This window comes from Mus pahari, chromosome 5 (assembly GCF_900095145.1).
Source record: "Mus pahari chromosome 5, PAHARI_EIJ_v1.1, whole genome shotgun sequence".
NCBI lineage: Eukaryota > Metazoa > Chordata > Mammalia > Rodentia > Muridae > Mus > Mus pahari.
In genome coordinates, this window is record NC_034594.1 from 156,482,232 (window position 1) to 156,495,539 (window position 13,308).

Consider the following 13,308-nt stretch of genomic DNA (forward strand, 5'->3'; position numbering starts at 1 on the left):
GTCCTCCCCCACCTTCTCTCTCTCTCCCTCCCCACCCCTCTCTAATCTCCCTCCCTAATTGTCTCTTCCCCCTTCAGCTCCCCCAACTCAGCCTCACCTCACAAGCACTCCAAGCTCTATACTCAGTAGGTTGTGAGACCTTAGCCTGTCAGAAAAATCCAAATAAACTTTCTTAAAATACAGAGATATGAGACTAAAGCACTAAGAGGAAAATTCACTAAAAACTAGACCAGTGTGATACCTGGTTGACTGAGTATGTAAGAACTGACCGATGAGATCATAAGTTTCAATTTTGATAAACCAGGGAAATGTGACTCTCGGTTGATAATCAGGTGAAAGTTATGAAAACATTTAGCACCTATTTCTGGTGGAAACTCTCAAGACATGAAAATAAAGAATGAATAACTTCAAAGACCTACAGATCACTAAAACCAAAGAGGAAAAACTGAGTGTTCTCTCAACAAGACTGGCAACAAAACAGCTCCAGTGGGGTTAAATGTTGTCAGGTCAGTAACACACAAAAGACACAGAGATCGCAAAGGAAGAAACACAACTGTCTGCTCACAAGAGTATGCAACTGGAATCAACGTCACTCAGTTAGCCCTTCTCCATCCCCAATCATTTTCTCACAATCTCTTCAGAGCTCCCCCTGACAACCCTCCCAAATAAATTCTATCAAATAAAAGTCTCAGGAAAATGAGACTGGCCTACAAGCAGAAATATTTAGGATTTAAAAAGTGACATACTAGATTACATGAAAATTAAGAATTGCCACATTATAAAGTGCACCATAAACATATTTAACAGAAAATAATGATGAAGAATGTTTTCAAACAATATATGGTGTATAGCCAACATTCAAAAAGATGATATGGGGCTAAAGGATGCTCACTTGTTGGGTATGTGGTCCTGAGTTTGACCTCCAGTGATGAGAAACAACCTCCTCAAAGCTCCTCAGCTTCTCTCCAGAGGCCCGCCCTAGCTGCACGGAAGTCCCCTGAGTTGTACAGACTTCGGGCTTGGTTAGTTTGGGTGTGTGACGTTTTTATTTATTTGTAAGCTATTTTTTTTTTTTTAGTAACCAAGCTTATAAAATTTTAAAAAGGTTATGAGAGTTAGTATAAAAACACAGAGACCTCAGTGGCAAAAGAGACAAGGAGTACAACTGAACAATTCAACACAATGTGAAACTTTAACAGTTGTCAGTTATATGATGAATTTAATAGCATAGTAATTATTTTTAGGAAGAAGTTCGAAGGAGAGAGGAGTATGTTGATGTCTTCCTGGACCTTCCATTTCCCTTCATTCCCCTCTACGTCAGTGGTTCTCAACAATCCTAGCCCTGCTACCCTTCTATACAGTCCTTCATGCTGCGGTGACCCCCAACCATAACGTTATTTTTGTTGTTCCCTCTTAACTGTAGGTTTGCTCCTGTTGTGACTCCGTACTTTCCAATGGTCTTAGGTGGCCCCCGTGAAATGGTCATTCAACCACAGAAGGAATCACAACACTCGGTTGAGAACCACTGCCCTGTGTACATCCCAGGCCGGGTAGCCGTGCAGCCGGTGCAGAAGCCACAGCTGTGCATCATAGGCCACTTCACCTAGGTGACTCCATCACACAATGACTAGCACATGGGCCCTCTAGACCATTAAACCAGAGACTAGAATTGCATATGTTCAAATCTTAATAATAATTCCCTTTATTTTACAGCCTTCCTGGTTCTTCGTTTACTGCTGGCTGATGGAAAGATCACTGATCTGAGGGTTTTGGGGGGGGGGGTTCAAGGAGACCATCAGGGCTGCGTCTCTCAGGGGATGGATGAGAAGGTGTGGTCCTGCTATGGTTCAGATAAAAAATGTTCCCCTGCAGGCTACCCTGTGTGAACACTTGGTGCTTGGATAATGACACTGTTCTGTCAAGTTGTGGCACCTGTAGAGTGGCCTTAGAGAGTGAGATCTAGAGGTGGGGATGGGCCTGAGGGTTACAGAGAATCCCAAAGTCCTGCCCTGTCACTCTCTACTTCTAGTTCTGCCAGGTGTGTGCAAACTCTCACTGCCAAGCCTTGCCTGGTGTGATAGACGGGACCCCCTCAAACTGTGAACCAAAATCAATCACACGTGAGTTCAAAGCCACCCTGGGTAACTTAGATCATGTCTTAAAAAGTGCTAAAATTAAAATTTGTACACACATAGATAGATAGGTAGATAGATAGATAGATATTCACACATATACATATATATATATACATATATGGAGAGAGAGAGAGAGAGAGAGAGAGAGAGAGAGAGAGAGAAGACCAATAGACCAAGATTATTGTTAGAACACATACCAAATTCTATAGATCATGTCAGTAAGGAATTAAAAATAAAATAAATGAAGAAAGTTACCAAATGCACAGCTATATGAAGCAAGGCAATCAAAAGCCCCCTCTGCAGAGCCATGGTGATAAGACGTCATTAGGTGATGTTGAAGAATCACTTATTTCTGTCCCTAAGGTCAACGCAAACTTGACACGGAAGCACCCCTTGTTCACCTCCGCCGCTCCTCCACATCCGTGCCAGACTCCGCAGGTCCCCTGTTCTCAGATGAGGCCTTTGGTCAGCTGTTGCGGTCACTGTGCTCCTTACAGAAGGGACAATGTTGCTTCTGGGTTTCCTCAGTCCTCCAAGCTTAGAGGCAGTTGGGTCAATACCTCTCTTGCTAGTAAAAAGCCCCAGGCTGAGTACAGACGCGTGAGAGGAAGACAAAAGTCTCTTTTGAACACAGACCCCAGACTGCCAAGACTTCTGCATCCCTCTCTCACGCCACAGAGCCTAGAGATGACCCTGCTCTCCCATCAGGACATGCCTCCTGTCCTGTCCCTAGGCCTAGCCATCTTCTACCCCAACGACCTCTGAAGCTAAGTGTCACCTAATCGTCACAGTCATCTACCTCCCTGGCTATTTGCAATCTTTGTAACATTTTCACAGACATATAAGCCTTTCTTAAGTGAACTAACTGCAGTTCCAACCTCACAATTTTTGGCATATTTGTTTGAAACTTCCCCTCCTCAGCTGGGAGCTGGAAGAGGGCAGAGCTGGCTTATATTTTCCCAACAATGGCATCCCCAGGCCTGGCCGTGAGCCCTAAGCTGAGGTGGTGCTGAATACAAATATAGCAAAGAATGAATGAATTTATTTTCTGTTGGTCCATCGATTGCTTGATTGATTTAAGACCCAGGCTTAAGAGGATTAGGAGGCTGGCTTCAGTTAAGACCATCCCTTGGCGCTCCTAAGCCTTGTTCTAGCCCCTCCTGCACTGTGGGCTAAGTTCAGATCTATAAACTCTAGCTGCGGGCTTTGCCTTTTATACCACTGCTGACAGCTGTGCAGGTCTTCTGTCTGCCCTGTCCCCAGACTCGGCTCCCGTCTTCTCTCCTCCACTTGCGGTTACCCATTTACTCTACATCCACCTGAGCCTGTGAGGCAGGGCTGTCCATCGCTTAGTGAATCATCCACCCCTTCAGGTGAAAGAGACCAAATTATCACTATCGACATCCCTTTGTGTGTAGGAGATAGACCACATTTTGAGAATAATCCTTTCTGGACACATAATTTAATTACAGTATGTTTTAAATCCTCCTGCTAATTCAATGAAATATTAAATCTTATTTTATTAAAAAAAAAAAAAAGAGTCATGATTTCACTAAGCCTGCTGTTAAACTGAGATTAATGTCTTATATTTGAAGTATAGATTACCTACTGGTTCCTCCCACACTTTAGCTTAGGAATTTAGAAAAACCCCGTGTCAAAATCTCCTCTGTGAATGTATGCCATGAATCTCTATCTCCTTAGGACACATACCAAAATGGCATGTTAAAGCTGTCTGCTGTAGCTAAGTGTACCCCAAATGCCTCGGCGTAGATAAAACTGAGAGGTATGTATATCTGCACTCTCTCTCTTTCCCTCCCTCCCCTCCCTTCTCCCTCCCTGCTCCTGGTAAATATATGAAAACATACATTAAGATTTTTAATTGAATAAATAGGCAGTGGTCGACTACTGCCATCTCTAAAGCACGTGAATCAAACAAAATACCTTTTGCACAACCAAAGCAACAACAGCGAAGACAGCCCCCAGAAAGGGAGACTATATTTGCAATCTATCAACTCAACGAGGAAGTCATGTCTGAAACATGTAAGGAATTCAAACCAGCCAACAGCAAAAGTAAGAAATCTAATGTGTAAGAAGGGGCAAGTTATCTGAACTGGCATTTTTCTACAAAGACAAGGAAACATGCAAGGAGGTGGAAATGTGCAGTGTCCCTAATCATCAGGGAAACGTGAATGTAAATTGCAGCCCGATGCCATCTGCTGCTCAGTTAGAGTGGAGTGGCTGCTAACAAGAGATGAAGGGACAGCACATGCAGATGAGGGTGTGGAGGACAAGAAACTGATCTACTCTTGGTGGGGATGTAAATCAGTATTGCCATTATGGTAAACAGTGTGGAAGTTACTCAAAGCATCAAAATCCTATCACATGATCCAGCAAGTCTATTTCTGGGCATACATTTAATATAGATGGAAACTGTATCAAAGAGACACCTGCAATACCTGGTTTATGTGTCCATCAGTGGATGAACACATAAAAGAAAATGAGAGCAAGCACATGGAATATTATTCAGTCATGAAAAATGAGATCCTGATTGTTGTTGTTGTTGTTGTTGTTGTTGTTTTAATGACAAACATGTGAGCCTGGAAGACATTATCTCTTAATTAATGGGCCAGGAACACAAAGGAAATACCATGTGATTTCATCGTGTATAGAAGATAAATATGGTGCCCAGCTAGGAAGAGAGCATAAAGAATGGGGAGAATAGAGGGAGAAGGGTGGGTAGGAAGAAGATGTTTAATAAGTACCAAAACAGATACGATAAAAGCATGTGGGTATTCCACATCACAGTAGGGTATCAGTAATAAGCATTTATAAGTAAAATAGAAGGCTCCTGGATGCTTTTAACATGAAAAATAAGTGATGGATGTTTGAGGTGTTAGATGTAGGAGCCACTTTGATCTGACCATTACTCACTGAGATTTTATCCTATGCCTCATAAACACGGTGATTCGCTCATAGCGGCTTCTGATCACTTAACAGACCTCAACTCATTTCTATATGAAACAGTTCCTAAAATATATTTAAAATGAGAGAAACAGAGACAGAGAGACAGATAGAGGGGGAAGCACTACTGTTTCCATACTTGGTTGTGAGAAATGCAAAACCCAAAGGATTTCAGGTATTGGGTCCTGGCTCCTGGAGATTTAGGCTGAGGAGTCTACTCACAATTCCTCACAATCTGTGATGAATAAATTAGTTAAGATTTTACATAAGCATTGATCCTGTCAAAATAATACTGCCAAGTAGAGGCCTATATTCTATATTCATTTTTTACTAAGATTTTATATATATATATATATATATATATATATATATATATATATATATATATCATATTTATAGGGATTGTATATAGGAGGTATATAGATACAGATGATATAGATATAGTAAATATGGATATATGGATTAGATATGAATATATAGAGTGTGTGTGAGAGAGAGAGAGAGCACTAAGCAAACTTCATTGCTTCAGTGAGTCATTTGGCTAAAATAGGGAAGTTTTATCTTTTCAAACAAATGGAGTATAGAAATAGTTTGCAGAACATGGGTGTAGACTGAACTTATAAAATATTACAGAGCTACATAAATGGAGGACCCCTTTCTTTAAGCACTATAATCAGTTCGTTCTTTCTTTCTCTCTCTCTCTCTCTCTCTCTCTCTCTCTCTCTCTCTCTATTTCTTTCTTTCTTTCTTTCTTGTTGGTTTTTCAAGACAGGGTTTCTCTGTGTATCCCTGGCTGTCCTGGTACTCATTCTGTAGACCAGGCTGGCCTCAAACTCAGAAATCTGCCTGCCTCTGCCTCCCAAGTGCTGGGATTAAAGGCATGTGCCACCACTGCCCTGCTTCTAAAGTATGTAGCCCAGGCTGGCCTCAAACTCATGATCCTCATGCCTCTGCCTCCTTTAGCAAATCCTACTGGCATGCACCACCACAACTGGCAATCAATTCTTCCATTGATTTCTTGGTGAAGAATCCCCAAACTTTACAGCTGAGCACAAAACGTAACATTATCTCTTGGAGGCTGTGTGGTCTGGCTGGGATTCAGCACCATGGTTGTCTCCTAGTAATTTCTCCTGGGATGGTTTGAATCTCTGCAGCTTGGGCTGAGCTCACAGGGCTCATCTAGAAGAGTGTGTAGAGTCACCCTCAGAAGGCTGGAAGTTGAGGCTTCCCATCCATATAACAAGCTCTGCTGAGGGGTCCTGGTTCTTCCAGAGGAGCTCTGAGCTTCCTCGCAGCAATACACACCCTGAATGAGGGTGTTTCTTATGGATTCCCATCACAAAGAGATCAATTTCAAGGCTTCAGAAGTGCTGGCTTTGAAATTCCCAGAACGGGATTTATATTTTGTACTACGGAGTCGTGAGAGATGGCCATGGATGCGGAGGAAAGAAGAGACCCCACCTTTCAGTGCAGACCATCAAGGCCTTATATCCTGTAGAACATCTTAGAGGAGAGACACTACAGCAGCCATCTTTGAAAACATCAGCTGACTTCGTCAACTCAGCTCATCCTCAACCAAAACCAAAACAGAACCCTAGGTGGTGACAGAGTGAGCAGAGGCAAGCGGCTCACCTCACCCAAGACAGTATGAAATGGGACTTCTGTGAGATGGCTTGCATCCCAAAGTCCCTAACTCTGAATTCTTTAGACTGCTATTTTCTTTGAAGATAAGAAGTCAGTGAAGACCATTGAGTTAAATTAGGTCATTACGCAGAGCCTTAATGCAATAGAACTGATGTCATTACCAAAAGGAGACATTCAAATATAGACAGACTTACATAAAATGAGACTGGCACATGAGTGTGGAAACAGAGACTGGGACAGTGAACCCACATGCCAAGGAATGCCCAATGACAGCTAGTAAGCTGTCAGAGCTGAGGGCAAAGGCATGGAACAAATTCTCCCTCACTGTCCTCAAAGGGGATTGCCCGTTGACATCTCAACCTCAGACTTGTAGTGTCAGGATCATGGAATGATGTATCCTGTTATTTAAACCACATGGTCTATGGCGTTTTGCAATGGAAGCCCTAACACATGTAATAACAGACGAATAATAGAAGTGACCTTTCTCGGGAAGCACGCATGGGCACACACTGAGAGTGACCTGCCTCCCTGCAGCCTCTGCTCACCCTAGGTGAATACAAAACAAAGCAACATCAAATGGCTTTCTGCTGAGCTCAATACAGGACTTGAAATTTCCCAGGCTACATTTTACATTTGCCTACTGATCCTAAATTATTCTCCCCTCCTTCCCCTCCCGCCTTTCCCTCTTGTCCTCTCCTTCTTTCTCTCCTCTCCCCACTACCATGCCTCTCTCTCTCTCTCTCTCTCTCTCTCTCTCTCTCTCTCTCTCTCTCTCTCTCTCTGTGTGTGTGTGTGTGTGTGTGTGTGTGTGTGTGTATACACCCTTCCTCCCTCTGTCCCTATGAGTAAGCTCTTTTCCTTCCAGCCTTCTGGCTGGTATCCGGTATAAGGTCCTTCATGTTGCACAAGGTGACTGTGAGCCACAGTTAGACAAACCTGCAGAGAATGAATTGGAGAACTAAGCCTGGATTTGGATCACCAAGGTGTGTAAGAACTCAATGCTAAGCTCTGGCAAGGACCACAGCCTCCTAAGAATATGCATTTCATACCGGACAGTTTCCTGGGGGTGAGTCTTTAGGATCTACTGTGACATCGAGATCCCTCCCAGATGTGAGGGGGCAGCATTCTCCCAAGACCTGGGATCATTCCAGCTGCAGGTTATTAAAGTCACTGTTTCGTGTTGACAAGATTTCGCAGGTGTCTTGATTAGCAGCTGCAGGCCATTGTAGGGGCTTGTGGAGGGAAGACCTCAGCAGGACACCTTCTAAGCCTTTCTCCATAAAGCAAGGAAGACAGATTTAGCCATACTGTTCCAGGAAGCTAATCTGGCTATTGTGTAGTGTATTCTACAGTGCCTGGACTGTAATCAAAGCAACTTTCAGGAATGTGTCCTTGTTAGCATACTGCAAGACAACCACTGTTGGCAAAGCGGTGTATTAAAGTGGCATCGATCTTGTTGTTTCCGGACAAAAGTTGTTTTATTTCCTCCTTCTTTCTTCCCATCCCACTTCCTGCCTTTATATCAGTGGTTTTCAACCTGTGGATCTCAACTCCTTTGAAGATCAAATGATGATTTAGAGGGGTTACACAGTAGATAACCTCCATATGGAATATTTACATTATAATTCATAACAGTAACAAAATTACAGTTATGAAGTAGCAACAGAAATAATTCTATGGTGAGGGTCACAACATGAGGAACTGTTAGGAAAAGTGAGGACTGCTCTACAACAGTCCACTCCAGAAGCCACCTTGCTGCTTACATATCCCCACATGTGCTCTGGCGTCCCCAGGCCCACTCTTTTCTCCTCTTATGGTCTCCTTCTGAGCTTCATAACCTCTATATACACCCGTACTCCTGCATACATACATATATGTAAACATTAAAAGTGACAGAACACAAGCTATTTGTTTTTCTGAGGTACAGTTGTTTCCGTACTATAATGCTTTCGAGATCCATTCAATTTTCCTGTAAATTTCATTTTTCTTTACATCTCAATGAAATCCCACTGTGTATATACATACTATATATGTACATATATATCATGTTTTCATTAACATCCACATGTTGATGGACTTGTAAGCTAGTTCTGTTTCCTTGCTATGGTGAGCAATGCAACAATAAATATAAATGTACAATGACAAAATAGAGTCTTTAGGATATATTCCCAGAGTAGAATAGCTATACCATACTGTCATTTTTTTTTAATTAATTTCCCTACTAACTTCTATAATGGCTGGCTAGTTTGTTCTCACTCCAGCGGTGAATATGGGTGCATCTTTCCCTGCGTCTTGTTTTGCTACTTAACTGTTGTCTACACTGTGGGAAGTGGCAGCCAAGACAGCGCCCTGGCCAAGCCCCGTGATTCCCTGTTTGTTTACCAAAAACCTGATTATGCACACCTGAATGATCACGCGCTGTGCACCTGAGTGATCATGCGCTGTCTGCCTGATGCATAGTGTCATACAGCATGATTGAGTCACTGGCCTATCAACGCGCACCCTGTCTGCATGCATGGCTGGTGTACAGAGAGTGCTGAATGTTGATTGGATGATGAAGAGTGATGAGAGATGAGTGCAGAGGGTGGAAGGGGATAAATTGGGCGATCCCCCATAATAAACGGAATAGAGCTGCTATAGAGAGAATAAAGGAAGCTGCAGCAGGAAGCTGTGGAAGCTGCTCAAACCCTGCCTTGGTGTACGTGTCATCTTTGCCCCACCTCTGCAGAACTGGACGGAGTGTGGGGTCCGCAACAACTGGTGGCCCATACAGGGAACTCTGAAAAGAACAGCTGAATTAAGAAGCAAGAGTTGTGGGTGAGTTCCGTGGTAAAGAGTAGTAATCTAGTGCTAGGTTAAAGTTCCCGGTATAGGGACAAGTCAAGCTCCCGGGGTTACGGGACGGAGTTAAAGTTCCCAGTATAGGGACAAGTTAAGCTCCCAGTACAGGGATAAAGTTAAGTGAGGTTTGGAATTAGGTTCCCAGTATAGGGACGAAGTTAAAAGTGAAGAGAGTAGGAGAAGATTGCTTCAAATATGAAAGTAAGAGCAGCATTGGTGCAGCTGTTAGCAATTTGGATTTTAGTTAAATTTTGCCAGGTGGGAAAAAGTGGAAAGAATGCTGCTGAGTTAGAAAAGTTTTCCTGTGGCCAGGCTGGGCATTTTAAAAGAGATTGTCCCAATCGCGTGCAGCCAACTACTGCAGCTCCCGTGAGACGTCCAAAATTATGTCCAGGGTGTCATAAAGGCTCATGCAGCAGAAGCAGAAAAAGGCAAATGAGAAGCCAGCAAAATAGAAAAGAGGATAAAGAACAAGAGAGTGAGGAGGGAAGTTCATATGAATCATCTGACAGTGGAGATGAAGTGACTAGCATGATATCTAAGTTGAGTAGTTGAGTTTTAGGCAAGGAAGGCTGCCTGAACCCTTGCCCTCACCCCCTCTCTATAATGGGGAAAGAGCAAGTGAAGGAAAGCACAGCCACCATGCTTCAGTATGGCGAAATCTGCCTTTCAAAGTTGGTGCCTTCCCAGTGTTTCAAGATCAGCAAGGGAAATGATATCATGAGCCATTAGATTGGAAAACAATTCAGAAACTTAAAGAGTCAGTAACTACCTATAGCCCCCAAGCTGCCTTCACTGTGACTCAGGTGGAGGGATTACAGAGACTCAGCTGAAAACTGGAATCTTATTAGTAAATCAGAGAGTGGACTTGCTCCAAGGGCAGATAGATATTCTGGAGCAATTAGTCTTTGTGTCATGTGTAACCCATATGTCAGGAATTTGCATAACCTCTGTGCAGTTTCAGAATTTTTCTCGTGCAGCTAATTTATTCTGCAAATTTGGATGAAATAATTATGGGCATCCATTGTTGCAGTGAATAACATCTGTGTGGAGATTGCCACCACTCAGCAGTGGTTGAAGATGATCCAGGGGACCTTCAGCTTCCTCAAGGATTGGGGAGGGATTGCCTTCTGGGGATTTTTTGCTGTGTGCTTTATGTATTGGTATGCTGTGGTGGACGATACGTATGTGCAGACCAGTGCTGGCTGATAAACGGTTGTCGATTCAAGCTGTGGAAGCTATAGAGTCAGGTAATTCGTCCCATGTTTGGCTCCTAATAGTGGCTGAGGGCCATAAACTGTGAAGTCACCAATGACGGGAATATTGAGGTGCCATGAGCCAGATGCACACCCCTTTTTTGGCTGCAAGGTGATTCAATGATGGGATTATTGTGGGACCACCCCCACCCCCGCATAGCCTAAGGCAGAGCCCTTGCCCACCTAGGACCTAAAAAAGGCCTAGTTACTGGGTGCTAGATGCAGATGCAAGCCTTGTGGCCTAAAACAGGTGCTTCACCAACCCTCTTTTTACAGCCACCCCCAAACATTTTGATTAAACAGAAAGGGGGAGATGTGGGAAGCAGCAGCCAAGATGGTGCCCTGGCTCACTGCCAAGCCCCGTGATTCCCTGCTTGTTCACCAAAAACCTGATTATGCACACCTGAACACCTGAATGATCACATGCTGCGCACCTGAGTGATCACATGCTGCCCAACTGACACAAAACGTCATACAGTATGATATTGAGTCACTGGCCTATCAACGCGCACCCTGTCTGCATGCATGGCTCGTGTACAGAGCATGCTGAATGCTGACTGGATGATGAAGAGTGATGAGAGATGAGTGCAGAGGGTGGAAAGGGATAAATTAGGCAATCCCCCATAATAAATGGAATAGAGCTGCTGTAGAGAGAATAAAGGAAGCTACAGCGGGGAGCTGCGGAAACTGCTCAAACCTTGCCTTGGCGTACATGTAGTCTTTTCCCCACCTCTGCTGGCGGGAGGCTGGGGTTAGAGAAATACACTGGTCATCAAGATAATCCAACTGATTCTTCCTTCCTGGATTATAATTTCCCTCTACTCTGCTTTATGATTAACTTCCATGTCAGTTTTCCCATATGATGACTGTGGACCTGACTTGCTTCTTATATTGTTTTTGACTATGGACTTGTTTCATTGTATTGTTGTTCACCATGGACTTATTTTGTTATATTGTTTTTATAATAAATTGATACCTTGGTAGCTTGATTTCCAACATTTAAAATAAAAGATGACATTTGTGACCTGGATGGTTTGTAGACCAATTCTTACAAATCTCTCTAAGATTTCCGAGGGCTAGCATTTAATAGTCCATACTGTTCTTCCAGAGGACCTTTATTTGGTTCCTCAGACTCACATTAGGCAGTGAACAATCGCCTATAACTCTGGCCCCAGGGGAACTGACACCCTCTTCTGGCCTTCATTGATACCTGCGCCCACACACACACACACACACACACACACTTTTAAAATTAAAAATTAAATTTAAAGACCTTGTCTAATTTACTACTCCACCTAGAAGTGGTGATTATTTTATCTCTCACATAAGCAAGATCACTTCTCTTTGAGTGACTTGGGGATACTGAAATGAAGCAGTCATAGGCTACAGAAGAAGCTTATAGATACTCGTGTCCAGTCTCTAATTTTATGGATGAGAAAAAAAAGACCCAGAAACACCCAAAATTATAAAACCAGGCCATGGAAGGCATGAAGGTTGGAAACCTCCATGAAGAATAAGATCTTCCATGGACAAACTTTGCACTGAAATGCTGCTACATCCAACTGTATGAAGGGATGTAAGATCTGGGGTACCTTAGGACATGGTTCTCAGGGAACATGATAGTATGTCAAAGGTTCAAACACCCTCTCGTGTCCAGACCTACATGTCAGGGCAGGAATGACAGCCACATTAGAAGGGTATCTCACTGTGAGATTCTCACTGAACTTCATTGTTCTATTTGGGGCCAACAGTTTATGAGATCATGGCCATCTCAAAAATGTGCTTTCTAGAATTTGCCCAAACTGGAGAAGTGTGACATAGCTGTCAGTTTTCCATGAGGGGGAGAAAACAGCACTCGTTTGCCAGTATGGAAGACTACAAAGCTAATTAACTGGTTCCCCTGGGGATGATGCCTGATGTAGACACTATGCTGAAAGCCCTCTTCTCTATCAGTATGATGCTTTCCTTTCCCTGGCTGATGTGACCTGGAAGTGTCTGCTACTCAGCATCTAAAGAGGGGTACAAGCATTGAATTCCTGCTATGCCTGCACATGCTGCTAATGCCATAGGCCAGAGAACAATTCTTCAAGAACCACTGAGGAAACCATTAAACCAAAAATCAGGAACCACACCCCCCTTCTTTATCCACTTCCCATACACACGTGTTCTTAGACATGAGTCACATTGTCTCTTGTGTCCTTTGCTCTAGGCTCTCTTGCCTCCTTTTGCTGATTGCTTTATTTTTAATGTTTTGACTTTTTAAAGTTTTCTATCCACTATATTATGTTCATGTTTTCCTTCCCCAGTTCCTCCCCGGCACTACCCATACACATTCATGTTCTCTCTCTCTCTCTCTCTCTCTCTCTCTCTCTCTCTCTCTCTCTCTCTCTCTCTCTGGATATTGGGTGTTGGGAAGAGATGTAGAAAGGAGAATCTCTTGTATAACTCTTGAAACTCATCTGAACTAAAAA